At 39.7% G+C, this 18674-nt stretch overlaps 1 pseudogene; it reads right to left on the bottom strand.

The window, feature by feature from the left end:
* Positions 1 to 14695: 14695 nt before the first annotated feature.
* Positions 14696 to 15552, bottom strand: LOC101840484 (annotated as a pseudogene).
* Positions 15553 to 18674: the final 3122 nt, after the last annotated feature.

Consider the following 18674-nt stretch of genomic DNA (forward strand, 5'->3'; position numbering starts at 1 on the left):
GGATAGGGGGAAGAGGGAATCATAGGTTAGAAGACGGATCGGGCAACAGAGTGACCTCTAGTGATCTAAAGGGATAACACCAATTGGCAAGCTAAGAAATAGTGGAGAGACCACCTCGAATGCCCATTCCTGATAGTGAACTTGATGCCTATAACCATCTGAGAGCCTTCATCCAGTGGCTGATGGAAGCAGAGGCAAACACACAGTTAAACACTGAACTGAACCCAAGGAACCCAGTGGCAGAGAGAGAGGAGTGATGAGAAAATTGGCAAAGAATGGGCTGGCAAAACCAGGAGAGACAGCTGATCTGAACAGGGGAGAGCTCTTGGACCCCAGACTGACAGCGGGGAGGCCAGCAAGGGACTGATCTGAACCCCCCCAAATGTGAGTGTCAGTGAGAAGGCCTGGGCAACCTATGGGGCCTTGAGCAGTGGATCAGTGTCTATCCCTGGAATACAAACAGTCATTGTGTGCCCATAGCACAAAGAGGGATGCTCTCTCAGCCTGGACTCTAAGGGGAGTGCCTGGACCCTACCCTGAGTGAAATGACAGACTCTAGATATCCCCTATGTGGAAGGAATTGGCAACAGGGTGGGAGGCTGGGGGGGAAGGGGAGTGCGGGAGGAGGGGAGGGAGAGGGAACTGGGATTGACATGTTAAACAAGCTATTTAAAATTAGAATAAAAAATGATATTTAAAAAACCCTATTCAACTAACACTATTATTGTATAAAATCATTGCTTCAGTTAACAGTACAGCTTAAGTAGAAATCATCTCTGTAATAATCCCCAGATAAGAATTCACAGTAGAATGGGACATTTCATGAGATAATCAACTACCATAAAGGCAGTGACAATTCACCCACACCCATTCACACCATGCCAGATACCAGAGAAAATGGGCGGTGTCAAACATGTAAAGTCAAGCAGTAGCAAGAGGTATTCTGGATCTGAAGCCCTTGGGGCATTGCTTATTCAAGATTCACCTATCAGATCCATGATCCAGGTGTGCCCAACTCCTTAAGCTCAGTTGCTACTTTATACTCCCCTGACACAGCCACCAGCAGGTTATAGGTAAGCGTGTAAGGTGTTTTCCTAATTAGTGATTTCATTGGGATGGCTCAGCACATTGTGCAGCTGCCATCCCTGGGCTTGTGGTCATGGGTTCTATAAGAAAGCAGAATGAGAAAACCACCAGTAACAAGATAGAAAGCAGTAACCCTCCCCCCATGACCTCTACATCAGCTCCTGCCTCAAAGCCCTTTCCCTGTTAGAGTTGCTGTCCTGACTTAGTTAGATGATGAAAAGTGAGATGGAATTGTTACATAAATAAACCCGTTCCTCCCAAACTTGCTCATTGGTCATGGTGTTTCATTGCAGCAATAGCAACTCCAACTAAGCAGATGTGTCATTAAAAGTTAAATATTGAAATTTGTACCTATATAGTAGTATAATTGCTGCCAAAGTCACAGAAACCTCTTTCATCCATGGGAACTAGTCAAACAGAAATGTATATTTGACAAAGTGATAATAATGACTGAATGTTAAGTACTCAGTCCCAACAAGATGTCTAAAAAGCCCCTAGAGCCTAAGACCCCTAAGAAGATGGGGTGTAGGATATGGAGGATTAAATGGAATGTTGTCTTCTGGATGTGATGTGGCTGTGGCAGTCATGAACCACCACAAGAAGGCAACACAGACATAGAGAAAACACCAACAAAGATACAGATACAGATACACACACACAGACACACACGCACACACACACACACACACACACACACACACACACCTAACTTGCAAATATCAAGATAACCACAAGCACATACAAACACAGGCATACAGAGACACACATACCCACACACAGAATGCCATAAAATGGGGCATTAGAGAAGATGAGATTTTGTTAGGGGTGTAAGAGGATAATATAGCGTGAGTATGATCACAGAGTGCACTAGCATGAAATTTAAATCTACTGAGTCAAATTTTCAAGACAGTTCTTCATTTTCATATATGAAATAAGATGCATATTTCAACTACAGAAATATGGGCTAGCTTCCTGATCTTTGGTCCTCACAGATTAAGATCTGCTTGTAACCCATTTCTCCATGTAAAACGCAAGTTTCTGTATCACTCACTATTGGAACAGGGATGAACCAGTAATCAGCCAGTGCTCCAGATCTGAAGACTTCTTGTAACAGTTTCCCCATAAGCAATTGGTCTTCTATGGATTTCTGAGTGCACATGTCACTGGAATAGTGTGCATGGAATGTGAGATGTGGAATCATCAGTTTTGGCTTGAGGATTTTTATTGGGTCATTAAGAGTTAATAATGTACTACTTGGGTGTGGCTATATGCCGAGGCTGGTTTGAAGATTCTGTTTTGTTCTAGTGTCCATGTAGCCACAAAAGCTAATAGCCTGAGAACAGGCTGTCATATGTTTCTAGAGTCTCAAGAATTGGGTTATGGTTTGATGAATAAAAGTGGTTTTATTCAATTTTATCAATGATGTTTATAAATTATGTCAAAACTTGAATATCTTCACCAATTCAACTAGGGTAAGATGTCTCTTAGAGTTACAATTGTTGTAATGGAACAACATGATCAAAAGTAATTTAAGGAGGAAAGCAATTTTACTTTATCCAGAATCATATTCCTTTTAGGGAAGCCTTTCAGGCAGAGATGTAAACCAAGTTTTACTTCAATTGACAAAGAATCCATTAGATAGATCTGATGGTGGTACACAAGCTTTTAGGGCATTTTCTTAGTTAATGAGATGAGGAGGTCCCATCACATTATGAATGGTTCCCATATAAATAAGCTAGTCCTAAATGATATAAGAGCTGGGTGAGAAAAGTAGGAGAAAGCCAATAAGCAACACTCATATATGTGTTAAGCAATCAGCTCCTGACTAACGATTCCTTTCTTTCTTGTTGTGTATTGGGTAAATAATTTGCCACAATGAGCTAGAAAATCTCCTGAATGTTCCATGTGATATTTTGTTAGAGCTTGGAATACAAAACTGACCATTGTGTAGAAGATTTACGTTTGACTGATTAAACTCAGACTTAATAGTAAGACTGTATAGGCATCATTTTCTATTTCAAATTATAAATCTGTGGTGCTGGTCAGCTGTTTCTGAAGAGTTAAGTCATGCCTAACAAGAAACAAGATTTACTGAAATGACAACACCATTTTGTTGGAACAATTGATGCCGGTCAGCTGGAGCTGTGAATCGACACTGATTAAAAACAGACCAGCTTCACTCAAGAGACAGCTTCTAGGAAGAGATTCCTCAGGGTCAACACAGGTGAGTTCCAGAGCTGGCGGAGGTTGTATCATATGGTGTCATCTGAGTTTGGTCTTGTTTTACAGTCTCCCATGTAGTAATGGTTTTTAAGGCATAAAGGGGATTAGGGACAAGAGCTGAGACTTAGTGTTGACAGAGATCAGAAGAGATGCTTGGTGAAGTTGAAGGCTCAATAGCCTTGTATATGCCAGGATGAAACAGGTCATACACAAAGTTGAGACTTAACACCATGAAGAATGTCCAGAGGATATTGGTGAAAGTACAGCCAAGTAATGTGTCAGTTTCTGAGTTCTTGCTGATTTTGACAAAAATAATGGGTTATTTATAGTTAAGCCCTGCCAACATAATAGGTGTGGGGAGGACATTAATCAAAGTAAAGACTTGGTTGCAGTAAACATGAAAATACTGAGTGGTTGGGAGAATTTGAGGCTTTGGATGATGCAGCAGGTTCACAGTCCTTGATGAGAACGCAGGAGATGGTGTAGATGAAGGAACATAACATTTGTAACAGAAGCCTCATCATTTTGAAGATGGTAGTTTGTGTCAACCATGAATAGGAGCACTGTGGAATGGAAAACCTGAGCCTAAGGAATAAATGGTATGTGCTGTGTATGTCAGAGCTAAAAACGTTGGAATGTCAAAACTGGGTAACCCACGTAGTATGACATGATGCGCCTCCCTCAGTTAACCTGCATGTTTTATTAATCCAATATTCTTTAGCACGAAATAGCTTTATGTATCTATGGAGCATTGCATCGACTCACTTGGGAATATATCAGGGAGTTGTGTAAAATGGTTAGTATGCTACATTTATTTTATAATTCTCAATACTAATCTCCAGGGAGCATTCGGCATGTTGCTTGTTCACTATCAGTGAATAACATGAGAATCCCCCTTTCATCAGCATTGGATTTCAATTCTCTTCTTGGTTTTATTTAACTGAAGATGAAGTCACCAAGTTGTTTAAATTTTAATTTCTATAATTACTAAGGATGAGGAGCACTTTTTAAATTTTCATAGTATTTTTCTTTTATTGAGAACTCATTTTATCCTTATTTCAAGTGAGTTACTTGTTTCCTTGACTTTTTCATTTTTGACCTTACTATATATTCAGGATATTAATCTTTTTTCACATGCATACCTGGAAATATTTGCTTGCATTCTTTTAATTTGTTCATAAATGAATTGACTGCTTCCTTACCCATACAGAAGTGTTTTGAGTTTGACTTCATGACTGACAATTATTGTCCTCATTCTCTGGGCAGGTGCAGTCCTGCTCTGAAGGTCGATTTTATATCAGCATCTTAAAGGGTGCTACCAATGCTATCTTTTATCAGTTTTAGTTTGGGGGAATTCAAATTGAGTTCCTGTGTAAATTGGACCTAATTTTGTGATGGCTGATAATTATTATTCTGATTGCATTCATGAAGATAGAGAGGTTTATTCTAGTAATGTTTCATAATGATGCATTCTTTTTTTTTTGCAATCTTTGCTCAATAGTATAGGGTTTAATTTATATACTCCTCTGCATGTTTGTTTAATTTTGTTCCACTGGTCCACATGTCTATTTTTTAAACTGAACCTTCTGTTTGCAAATGATAGTGTTGAATATATACATATATAATATCCCAAACTCATTCAAACTTAAGGTAAAACAAAACTGTACATATAATTAAACATTAAAAATTATAAGTCCAGATGCAGGGCAGCATGACTGAGTTTACAGATAATTTGTTCTCAACTTAATATGTATATTTAGACATGTAGAAAGTTACAAATAATATAAAATAAGGAAAAAGAATAAAAATGTCTGTTGTTCCTACAAACTCATGGAAATTGAACAATGCACAATTGCACCATACCTGGGTAAATGATGAAATAAAAAAAGAAATTAAAGACTTCCTGGAATTCAATGAGAATGAAGATACAGCATACCCAAACTTATGGGACACACTGAAAGCAGTGCTGAGAGGAAAGTTCATAGCACTAAGTGCCCACATGAATAAGCTGGAGAACAGTCACACTAGAGAATTAATAGCACAGCTGAATGTTCTAGAAAAAAAGGAGCAAATGCACCCAGGATGAGCAGACTCCAGGAAATAATCAAATTGAGGGTTGAAATCAATCAAGTAGAAACCTGGAACACATTGAGAAGAATCAATGAAACACAGAGTTGCTTCTTTGAGAAAATCAACAAAATAGACAAGCCTCTGACCAAACTAAACAGATGACAGAAAGAGAGCATGTTAATTAACAAAATCAGAAATGAAAAGGGCGACATAACAACGGACACTGAGGAAATCCAGAGAATCATCAGGGCATACTTTGAAAAACTCTACTCCACTCAATTCAAAAATTTAAAGGAAATGCATAATTTCCTGGATAGATATCACTTGCCAAATCTAAGTCAAGAACAGAAAACCAATCGAAAAAAACCTATAACCCCTAGTGAAATAGAAGCAGTCATCAAAAGTCTCCCAAACAAAAAAAAGCCCAGGCCCAGATGGCTTCAGTGCAGAATTCTACCAGAAATTCAAAGAAGAGCTGATTCCAATATTCCTCAAAATATTCCACACAATAGAAGCAGGAGGCTCACTTCCAAACTCTTTTTACCAGGCTACAATTACCTTGTTACCCAAGCCACACAAAGACACAAGTAAGACAGAGAACTATAGACCAATTTCCCTCATGAATATCGATGCAAAAATAATCAATAAAGTACTAGCAAACTGGATTCAAGGACACATCAGAAAACTCATCCACCATGATCAAGTAGGCTTCATCCCAGGAATGCAGGAATGGGGTCAACATTAGAAAGTTTATCAATGGACCAGCTGTTTGGGAGGTACCAGATAAAACAGGCCCTGCATCCAGGCCTGTGGTCCAGTGGTTGGGGATTGCCTGGGAACTGCACTGAGCTTCAAATCCCAGCACGAGCCAGGTGCCCCAGATTCCAGGTCTTTTCTCCCACCAGCAAAACCAAGAAACCAGCAGATCCAGCAAAAGGACCAGGGGACCAGGTGGGAGGCTAAGCACCCCAGATTCCTGGTCTTCTTCTCCACCCATGGAACCAGAATGAGGATGAGGAATAGAAGAACTATCAGATTACTGGACTTGCTAGCACCCACCAAAAGGGAACTCTGGTCCCCTAACCACCAGACTAGTAAGGGGCTCTTTCTGCACCCACTAGAAGAAGAGATGGGAAATAGACAATACAAAAACACACTCAATGACAGAAAAACAAATATGACACTGCCAGATTGTAGAGACTCCACACCAGCAAGACTCCAACATTCCAATGCAAATGAAACAGAAGAGAATGACTTTAAAACCACCTTGATGAAAATGATATAGGCCCTAAACGCGGATATAGGAAAATCCCTCAAACAAATGGAAGAAAAAACAAACCAAAAAATTCAAGAAATGGAAGAAAAAACAAACCAAAACAGGCAGGAAATGGAAGAAGAAACAAAGAAAAAATTCAAGAAATGAAAGAAAAAACAAACCATAAAATGAAAGAAATGGAAGAAAAAACAAACCAAAACAGGCAGGAAATGGAAGAAGAAACAAAGAAAAAATTCAGGAAATGAAAGAAAAAACAAACCATAAAATGAAAGAAATGGAAGAAAAAACAAACCAACAAAGGCAGGAAATGAAAGAAGAAACAAAGCAAAAAAAAACTAGAACTGGAAGAAAAAGCAAATCAAAAAATGCAAAATATGGAAGAAAAAGCAAACCAAAAAATGCAAGGAATGGAAGAAAGAACAAAACAAAAAATTCATAAAATGCAACAAATGGACGAAAAGATAATCTGGAAATTGCAAGAAACAATGCAAACAGTGTAAGGGGTGAAAACTGAAATAGAGACAATTAAAAAAAACACAATCTGAAGAAAGGCTGGAAATAGAAAAGCTGGGCAAATGGTCAGGAACTACAGATACAAGCATTACTAACAGAATACAAGAGATGGAAGAGAGAATTTAAGGTGTTGAAGATACACTAGGAGAAATGGATTCATCAACCAAAGAAAATCTTAAGTCCAACAAATCCTAAACACAAAACATCCAGGAAATATGGGACACCATGAAAAGACCAAACCTAAGAATAATAGGTATAGAAAAAGGAGAAGAAAACCACCTCAAAGGGGCAGAAAACATATTCAACAAAATCATAGAAGAAAACTTTCCCAACTTTAAGAAAGACATGCCAATGAAGGTACAAGAAGCATATAGAAGACCAAATAGAGTGGATCACAAAAAAAGTCCCCTTGCCACATAATAATCAAGACCCCAAATATACAGAATAAAGAAAGTATCTTAAGAGCAGCTATGGAAAAAGGCCAAGTAACATATAAAGGCAAACCTATCAGAATTACAACTTACTTCTGAAAGCCAGAAGGTCCTGGAAAGATATTCTACAAACACTAAGAGACCATAGATGCCAGCCCAGACTACTATACCCGGCAAAGCTCTCAATCACTTTAGATGGAAAAACCAAGATATTCCATGACAAAACTAGATTCAAGCAATATGTATCCACTAACCCAGCCCTACAGAAAGTTTTGGAAGGAAAACTCCAATTCAAGGAAGTTAACTACAACCAGAAAAACATAGGCATTAGAGAATCCCTCTCTACCAATAGCCAACAGAACAAAGGGGTGAATTTCCACACATAATTCCACCACCAACAAGCATTCCAAATAAAAGAAGAATGAGCAATCAATGGTCATTAATATCCCTCAACATTAATGGCCTTAACTCACCCATAAAATGACACAGGCTAGCAGAATGATTCAAAGACAGAACCCATCTTTCTGCTGCATACAAGAAACACACCTCACCCTCAAAGACAGACAGTACCTGAGAGTTAAATGTTGGGAAAAATTTTCCAATCAAATGGACCCAAGAAACAAGCAGGGGTAGCAATCCTAATATCTAACAAACTAGACTTTAAAATAAAATCAATCAAAAGAGATGAAGGAGATTATTACATACTCATCACAGGTGAAATCCACCAAGATGAAGTGTCTATCCTGAACATCTATGCCCCAAATACAAAGGCAACCACATTCATAAAAGAAACATTACTAAAACTTAAATCACATATAAGCCCCACACAGTTAGAGTGGGAGATTTCAACACACCACTCTCACCACTAGACAGGAATACCAGACAGAAACTCAACAAAGAAGCAAAGGGTCTAATAGAAGTAATGACCCAACTGGGATGAACAGACATCTATAGAACATTTCATCCACATGAAAAAGAATATACCTTCTTCTCACCACCACCTGTAACCTTCGCAAAAATCCACCACATACTTGGAAACATATGAAACCTCATCAGCTTCAAAAAAAACTTGGAATAACTCCATGCATCTTATCAGACCAATATGGTTTAAAATTAGAATTCAACAACAACACAAATTACAGAAAACCTACAAACTCATGGAAATTGAATAATGCTCAACTGTACCATTCCTGGGTCAAAAAAGAAATAAAAAAAGAAATTAAAGACTTCCTAGAATTCTATGAGAATGAAGACACAATGTACCCAAACCTATGGGACACTTTGAAAGCAGTGCTACCGGGGAAGTTCATAACACTAAGTGCCCACATGAAGAAACTGGAGAATAGTTATACTAGAGAATTAACAGCACAGCTGAAAGCTCTAGAACACAAAGAAGCAAACTCCTCCAGGAGGAGTAGACTCCAGGAAATAATCAAATTGAGGGGTGAAATAAATAAAGTAGAAACTAGGAAAACAATACAAAGAATCAATGCAATGAAGAGTTGGTTTTTTGAGAAAATCAACAAGATAGACAAACCTTTGTCCAAACTTACCAAACAGCAGAGTGTGAACTTGCAAATTAACAAAATCAGAAATGAAAAGGGGGACATAAACACGGACTCTGAGGGAATTCAGAGAATCATCAGGTCATACTTTGAAAACTTGTACTCCACAAAATTCGCAAATTTAAAGGAAATGAATGACTTCCTGCATAGCTATCACTTGCCAAAATTAAATCAAGAACAGAAAAGCAATTTAAATAGACCTATAACCCCTATGGAAATAGAAGCAGTCATAAAAAGTCTCCCAACCAAAAAAGGCCTCAGTGCAGAATTCTTCCAGAAATTCAAAGAACAGCTTATACCAATTATTCTCAAAGTATTCCACACAATAGAAGCAGAAGCATCTTCAACAAATGGTGCTGGCATAACTGGAGGCTGGTAAGTAGAAGAATGCGGATCGATCCATGTTTATCGCCATGCACAAAACTTAAGTCCAAATGGATCAAAGACCTCATTATAAATCCAGCCACGCTTAACCTCTTAGAAGAGAAAGTTGGGGGTACCCTTGAACAAATTGTTACAGGCGAGAGCTTCCTGAACATAATATCAATAGCACAGACAGTGAGATCAACAATTAATAAATGTGACCTCCTGAAACTGAGAAGCTTCTTTAAGGCAAAGGACACAGTCAGCAAGCCATAAAGGCAGCCCACAGAATGGGAAAAAATATTCACTAACCCCACATCTGACAGTGGGTCGATCTCCAAAATATACAAAGAAGTCAAGAAACAAGTCTGCAAAACACCAAAGAATCTAATTAAAAAGTGGGCTACAGAACTAAATAGAGAATTTTCAATAGAGGAGTCTAAAATTGCTGAGAGGCACTTGAGAAAGTTCTCAACTTCCTTAGCCATCTGGGAAATGCAAATCAAGACAACTCTGAGATACCATCTTACTCCTGTCAGAATGGCTAAAATCAAAAACACCAATGACAATTTATGCTGGAGAGGATGTGGTAAAAAGGGGACCACTCCTCCATTGCTGGTGGGAGTGCCAACTTGTTCAGCCACTTTGTAAATCAGTATGGAGATTCCTCAAAAAATGGGAATAAACCTACCACAAGACCCTGCAACTCTTAGGCATATATCCAAAAGATGCCCATTCATACAACAAAGATGTATGTTCCACTATGTTCATAGCAGCTTTATTTGTAATAGCCAGAACTTGGAAGCAACCTAGGCACCCCTCAACTGAAGAGTGGATAGAGAAAATGTGGTACATTTACACAATGGAGTACTATTCAGCAGAAAAAAGCAATGGAATCCTGAGGTTTGCAGGCAAATGGATGACACTAGAAGAAACCATCCTGAGTGAGGTAAAGCAGTCACAAAAAGAGAAACATGGTGTGTACTCTCTCATATATGGATTTTAGACATAGATCTGAGGAGTGCCAGCCCACAATCCCATGGCCAGAGAGTCTGGGAAACAGAACCTTCATTCAGTGGCTGATGGAAGAAGAGGCAGACTCCCACGGCTAAGCACTGAGCTGAACTCAAGAAAGCCAGTAACAGAGAGGGAGGACTGATGGCCAAAGGGACTAAGACTGGGCTGTTTTAACCCCCAGAAATAGCTTACCTGAGAAGGGTTAACGATTGAGCCCTAGGCTGATGCCTGGGAGTCCAGCATGGGACTGATCAAGACCCCCTGAATGTGGGTGCCAGTGAGGAGGCGTAAGTAATCTATTGAGCCTTGGCCAGTAGATCAGTATTTATCCCGAGTATACACATGGACATTGGACTCCCATCCAAGAATGTGAGGTGCACTCTCACCCTGGATGAACTCTTGGGGGATAGTCTAGGCCCTGCCCTGGATGAAATGACAGACTATGGACACCCCCAAGGAGGTCCTCACCCTCCCTGGGGAAATGAGATGATATGGGGTGTTGGGAGGAGGGCAAGGGAGGCGGGGTGGGAAATTGAGAGGGACCTGGAACTGACTTGTGAAGCAAAAAAAAAAAGCAACTGAAAAAAATAGAAAGTTTATCAATGTAATCCACCACATAAACTGTGAAACAAAAACCACATGATCATCTCACTAGATGCTGAAAAAGCCTTTGACAAAATCCAGTACCCCTTCATGATAAAAGAGAGATCAGGGATAATAGGAACATACCTGAACATAATAAAAGCCATACACAGTAAACCAACAGCTAACATCAAACTAAATGGAGAGAAACTCAACGCAGTTCCTCTAAAATCAGGAACAAGACAAGGCTGTCCACTCTCTCCATATGTCCTCAATATTGTACTAGGACCTTTGCTAGGATTTTATTGAGTATTTTTGCATCAATGTTCATGAGGGAAATTGGTCTATAGTTCTCTTTCTTAGTTGTGTCATTCTGTGGCTTGGGTAACAAGGAAATTGTAGCCTGGTAAAAAGAGTTTGGCAGTGAGCCTCCCAATCCAATTTATGGAACACTTTGAGGAATATTGGATTTAGCTCTTCTTTGAATTTCTGGTAGAATTCTGCACTGAAGCCATCTGGGCCTGGGCTTTTTTTGGTTGTGAGACTTTTGATGACTGCTTCTATTACATTATGGGTTATAGGTCTGTTTAGATTGTTTTTCTGTTCTTGACTTAGATTTGGCAAGTTATATCTATCCTGGAAATTGTGCATTTCCTTTAAATTTTTGAATTTTGTGGAACACAGTTTTTCAGAGTATGTCCTGATGATTCTATGGATATCCTCAGTGTCCCTATTTATTGCTTATTTTGATAATTAGCATGTTCTCTCTCTGTCTTTTGGTTAGTTTGGACAAAGGTTTGTCTATCTTGTTGATTTTCTCAAAGAACCAACTCTTTGTTTCATTGATACATTGGAATGTTTTCGTGGATTCTTGATTGATTTCAGCACTCAATTTGATTAATTCCTGGTGTCTACTCCTACTAGGTGAGTGTGCATCTTTTTGTTCTAGAGCATTCAGACCACCATTGGTCTGATAAGATACAGGAGTTTATTCAAATTTTTTTTGTATCTGTGGAAGTTTGCTGTTTACTATTATGTGTTAGATTTTAAATAAGGTTCCTGTGATGCCAAGAAGAAGGTATATTCCTTTGTGTTTGGGTTGAATGTTATATAGATGTCTGTTAAACCCAGTTTGGTCATAATTTCTATTCGTTCTTTTGTTTCTTTGTTAAGTTTCTGTCTGGAGTTCCTGTCTAGCGGTGAGAGCAGAGTGTTGAAGTCTCCTAGTACTAATATGTGAGATTTTATGTGTGAGTGGAGCTTTAGTAATGTTTCTTTCATGAATGTGGGTGCCTTTGTATTTGGAGCATAGATGTTCATTAATGAGACTTCATCTAGATGGACTTTTTATTGAATGAATATGAAATGTCCTTCTTCATCTCTTTCTTTTTATTTTTCAAGACAGGGTTTCTCTGTATTGTTTTGGAGGCTGTCCTGGAACTCGCTCTTTAGACCAGGCTGGCCTTGAAATCACAGAGATCCTCCTGCCTCTGCCTCCCTAGTGCTGGGATTAAAGGCACGTGCCACCACCGCCCGGCTTTTTTTACTCAGAGGTAACATCTGTCTTCGACGTTGAGATGTGTTTCTTGTATGCAGCAGAAGGATATGTTCTGCCTTCGTATCCATTCTGCTAGCCTGTGTCTTTTTATAGGCAAATTGAGACCGTTGACATTGAGGGATATTAATGACTATTGATTGATGATTCTTGTTTGTGCTTGATTTATTGGTAGTGATGTTGTTGTGTGTAGGTTCTCCTCCCTTTTTCTTTTGGTGTTTGGTAAAGTGGGATTATCTATTGCCTACATCTTTGAGAGTGTAGTTATCTTCATTGGGTCTAGGTTTTCCTTCCAGCACTTTCTGTAGAGCTGGATTCATGGTTACATATAGTTTAAGTTTGGCTTTGTCGCCGGGCGGTAGTGGCTCACGCCTTTAATCCCAGCACTCGGGAGGCAGAGGCAGGTGGATCTCTGTGAGTTCGAGGCCGGGCTGGACCAACAGCCCCCAAAACAATACAGAGAAACCCTGTCTCGTAAAACCAAAAAAAAAAGTTTGGCTTTGTCATGGAATATATTGTTTACTCTATCTATGGTAATTGAAAGTTTTGCTGGATATAGTAGTCTTGGCTGACATCCTTGTTCCCATAGCATTTGTAGGACATCTGTCCAGGATCTTCTGTCTTTCAAAGTTTCCATTGATAAGTCGGGTATAATTTGGATAGGTCTGCCTTTATAAGTTACTTGGCATTTTTCTTTAGCTGCTCTTAATATTTTCTCTTTATTCTGTAGGTTTCATATTTTGATTATTATGTGGCATGTGGACTTCTTATTCTGGTTGAGCCTATTTGGTGTTCTGTAAGATTCTTGTATTTTTATAGGCATATCCTTCTTTAGGTTAGGGATGTTTTCTTCTATGATTTTGTTGAATATATTTTCTGTACCTTTGAGTTGTATTTCTTCAACTTCTTTTATACCTATTATTCTCAGGTTTGGCTTCTTCACGGTGTCCTGGATATTTATTTGTGTTAGGGTTTTGTTGGTTTTGAGATTTTTTTTGGTTGATGACTGTATATCCTCTAATGAGTCTTCAACACCTGAGATTCTCTCTTTTATGTCTTGTATTCTATTGGTGATACTTGCATCTGTAGTTCCTGATCATTTACCCAGCTTTTCTATTTCCTGCATCCCCTCATTCTGTGTCTTCTTTATTTTTTTTCTATTGCAGCTTTCTATCCTTCAACTGTTTTTGTTTCCTTCATATTTTTGGTTGTTTTTTCTTGGTACTCTTTAGATTCTTTTTTAATTGTCTTGATTTATGTATTATCAAATGCTTGATTTGCACATCTAATTTTTGTATCTACATGCTTGGTTCCCTGCTTTCCTTTGTGGAGACTGAGATTTGAACAATGCAGCTAAACCACAAAACTTGACTTTCAGGACTGACCTACAATCTTGTTTTTTCTATGTGTGCAAATACACTCACTGTTGACTCATTTATGCACAGGTAGCAGTCAGAGAACAATTCTGAGGCATTGGTTCTCACCCTCCACCTTTGTGAGGCCAGGTCTCTTGCTTTTTTTTTCTGCCACACTGTGTACTCCAGGCTGGCTGGTCCTGGAGCTTCCAGATGATTCTTACCTCTGCTTCTCTTGAGGTAGGAGTGATGGGATTACAGATTCAAATTGCCAAACCTGGATGCTTTCTTTTTTAATTTGGGTGTTTTGCCTGCATGTGTGTCTATGTACCACCTGAAACGGCCAGAAAGGGTATTCCATCCCCACTGATCCCCTGGGACTAGAGTTACAGATGGCTGTGAGCTGCCATATGGGTGCTGGCAATGGAACCCAGGTCCTCCACAGGAGTAGCCAACATTCTGGACCCCTGAGCCATCTCTCCAGCACCCTGTCTTTTTTCCTAGACACAGACTCCTGGGGTCACACTTGAGTGTTCAGGATTGCACAGCTAACACTTTACCTGCTGAGCAGTCTCCTCACTTCTCAATACAAAACTTACAAATGTAATTTAAAAATTTCAGAATATAAAAATATATGAAGTAGTTTAACACTCCTTTCTTCAAAGTGAAGCAGAGTCAATGGTAGGGTTTGTGTCCTTTGGAGGCTTCTGGAACTTGCCCTGAAGGAAAATTCATGGCACACAAAGGACTTCTTTTTTGTTCACTGTTTCTCGAAACACATATTCGTTCGACACTTCTTCATAGCCCACATCCACAAAGAGCTTTGCCAGGAATTCATCAGTGAAAAAATAGGATCTGGTTCCATCTTGTCTGACATAAAACTTTTCTCCAAGTTTGCTCCCAGCTTTAAATCTAAGCATGGCATGATCATGCAGACCATAGTCACGGAACAAGACACTTCTGCCTGGTTTTAATACCTTGTACACATTTTGTAAGATGGGTGCATCTTCTCAGGGTGAACAGCTGAGAGCACAAAGATCAGTGTGACGGCGTCCACAAACTCTGGTGGGATATGGTCAAGGAGGTCATCTCTAGTGAGGTCACACTGGAATACTTTGCATCTCTCCGTATTATATAAAGGATTTTGCTTAGCATAGTCAACTACCCTCGGAGAAAAATCACAAGCATAGGCAAAGATATTCAAATCCTCTTCTAAAAGTGGGAATAAACAGTTCCCAAACCCACATCCAGCTTCCAACAAAGTCAATTTTTGGTCTTCATACTCCCTACATGATCTTAGCTCCTCAATCTCTCTGGTGGTCCAGTGTCTGTCCTTGAAGAAATTGGTACTGTTTCTTTTGTAAAAAAAAAAAAAAAGTTCCCAGTTCTTCTGGGCCTCTTTTTCCAGTTTTTGCTGTTTAAAATCAGACACCAAGGCTTGGTCTCTGTGCAGTCTCTCCTCTTCCTCAGAGCTAAGCTTCCTCCCTTGCAGTCCCTTCCTTTGCAAGGATGCCATGGCAGGTGCTTCAACTCTGCTGAAGACTCCCTGGTCTTCTTTGAACACCTGAACCACCGGTGTTGATCGTGAAGGCACCGGATTTTTTCCGGTGCATTTTCCCCAGGTGTCTTCCCAGCTTCAGCAGCAGCAGCGACAGCAGCAGGCGATGGCGCCCAAGACGGTCCACACGCGTCCTCCTGTGGGGGCCCGCCTCGGGCTCCACTCTTTAGATTCTTGATGATATTTGTTTCTTAAATTTTTGGTTCATCTTTTCCTCCATTTCATGCATTTTTTGGTTTGTTTTTCCTTCTATTTCTTTAAGGGATTTCCTCGTTTCCTATTTGAGGGTCTCTATCATATTCATAAAATAATTTTTAAGGTCTGTCTCTTCTGCTTCATCTATGTTGTGCTTTTCAGGTCTTGGTGGCGTTGGGTCTCTAGATTCTGGTGGAGTCATATTGGTCTTTCTATTACTGAATGAGCTATTTTTCTGTCTTCTTCTGATCTCTTCTTCCAGTGGATGCAGGTGGGGTCTTTCTGTCTCCACTAACCTCCTTCTTTACTGAAGCTGAAGCTGGGGACACCGGAGGGTGGTGTCTGAAGGATTGGTGCATTTCCTGGGTGGGCAGGTCCTATGGATGCCAGGAGCATCCCGCCTGAAGATTGGGGGAGTGGGTGAATGGCGGGGGGGGGTGGTCCCAGGAATGCCGAAGGTCACCTGAAGCTAGGGACGCAGGAGGGTGGGGTGTGGAAGAACTGACTGGGCAAGTCCTCTGGATGCAGGGAGAGGGCCCCTGGATGATTGAGGGAGTGTTTGATGGGCAAGGAGGGTCCCAGGGGGACTCAAGCACACCTTAAGCTATGGAGGCTGGATGGTGGGATTTGGAAGGACTGAAGCCTTTCTTGTGTGGTTGATCCTGTGGATGCCAGGAGCGGGCCCCTGGAAGATTGAGGGAATGGGTGATGGGCAGGGGAGTGGCCCCAGGGGGACCCAAACTCATCTGAAGCTGGGTATGCTAGAGGGTGGGGTCTGGAAGAACTGAGGACTTTCCTGTATGGGCGGGTACTCTGGATGCCAAGAGCAGGCCCCGGAAGATTGAGGGAATGGGTGATGTGTGTGTGTGGGAGTGATCCCAGGGGGACCCAAGCTAACTTGAAGCTGGGGACACCCAACCCATTTCTCTAAATCTACATTTTGCTACATAGCTTTGTGGCTTCATGTCTTCCCCAACAGGTGGCTCTATCTCCCTGACTCTACCCTTCTCCTCTTGTATATTCAGTTTGCTTTCCCACCTGGCCTTATTCTGCTTGCTACAGACCAAAGCAGCTTTTATGTTAACCAATGAGTGAAATACAAATTCACAGTGTGTATTAGGATTATCCCACAACTGTGTGACTAGGGCTGTGGACTTTGAGGTCTCCTATGTTCAAGCTATGATGAGAGTGACTCAGTTCACTTCCTGTTTCCTGGGGGAAAAGACATAGAATTCTCAGATCCTTTTCCATCACTATGCCTGCCTACATGCCACCATGTTCTCACCATGGTGACAATGGACTAAGCCACTGAAATTGTAAGCTACCATCAAAAATAATGTCTTCCTTTATTAAACTCCCTGTCTGTGGTCATGGTGTCTCTTGAATCCCTAAATATGACAGAATCCAAAATTCTTCAGAAGGAACACACAGTATTAATGCTTACATTCATTCAAATAGACACACATCCATAGGACAAAAATGAAAATGAATTATAAAAAGAAGTGTTCTGGAATACCCTTTATTATATTTTCCATGTCTGTAAAAACAGAATGGCATAATAGTCCCACCAACATTCTTCTTTTAGGAAATATAAGAGATACATTTGCAGACCAGATCCAGGAATTTGCCACTATCAACAGTATGTTGATGTATCAAATAAGGTATCTCATCTCAGATAGGCAAATTTCAAGGATCAAAATCGTAACAACTTTCATTCTTGCTCAAATATGGACCCCGGATCATCCTTTTTGACAACTGGGCATCATCTAACCCTATTCTATCTAACATGCTTAGTTGGAATGTTAATGTAAATGTTCAGTTATGTACCCATTGCAAAACAAACAGGTAGAATGTGGAAGGCACAATTTATTGATGAATTAAAAGTCAGATAGTGAAATGTGTACTGTTGTTGTTCTTGTACAGCTCTTGTTTAGGATATCATATTGTAAAATTTTGACTAGCTTTTGGTCTAACTTTGACTTTATGAGGAGATCACCTTACCACAAAATTCCCTGTTCTGTGGATCTACCAATTTTTCTAAATCACCTTCCATATATTCCCCAACACTTTATGTAAACTAATTGTTTGTTAGAGGTCCACAATTCTGCATTATGATTGGTTGTAATTTTATGTAGTGATAATACATACAAAAGTAACATAATATAGATGTTAGGTGTTCAGAGTCATAAATTTATATACATACATATATATACACACACACATATGTGTATTTGAGTGTGTATGTGTGTGTGTGTGTAGTATGCTACATCGTATAATAAAAAACATGGCAAGGCTTTGAAGTATAACAAGGATTTGAAATGAAGTATTATACTGTAATCTCAAAAAATGAAAGGCATTATTTAAAGAACAGATTTACTTTATATCATCATAGAGAGAGTAGTTTATCACAGGGGGAAGTCATTGTATCACAGGTGTGATCAGCTGGTCATTCATACTGCATCTAATTTAGGAAACAGAGATTCCTGCATTTTAGTGCCTAGGTTAATTTCTCTTTATATTCTCCTCATAACTCCTGTCCACGGGATATGATAAATTCTTCCTGTTTTAGTTAATCTTGTCTGGCATCACCATCACAGACCCGCCAGAGCTGTGAATTCATGGTGATGCTACCTTCCTGTCAAATTAACAATCTGAAGTAGTTGTCACCTGTGATATGAGTTACTTCAGAAGATTGGAATGGAAAGCAAATCAGTTTTCCCTTAGTTGATGTTACAACCAAACACCTTTTACTTCAAAGTTTATTGTGAGAAGAGTCTATACTGGGGCCAAATATGAGTGCCCATGGACTGAGAAAACAGGCTATCTCAAATGCTATGTTCCAATGTAATGATGCTTTCATGTAGTTTTTAATAGGAATGAAGAGA

Source organism: Mesocricetus auratus, unplaced genomic scaffold (assembly GCF_017639785.1).
Source record: "Mesocricetus auratus isolate SY011 unplaced genomic scaffold, BCM_Maur_2.0 Super-Scaffold_100676, whole genome shotgun sequence".
NCBI lineage: Eukaryota > Metazoa > Chordata > Mammalia > Rodentia > Cricetidae > Mesocricetus > Mesocricetus auratus.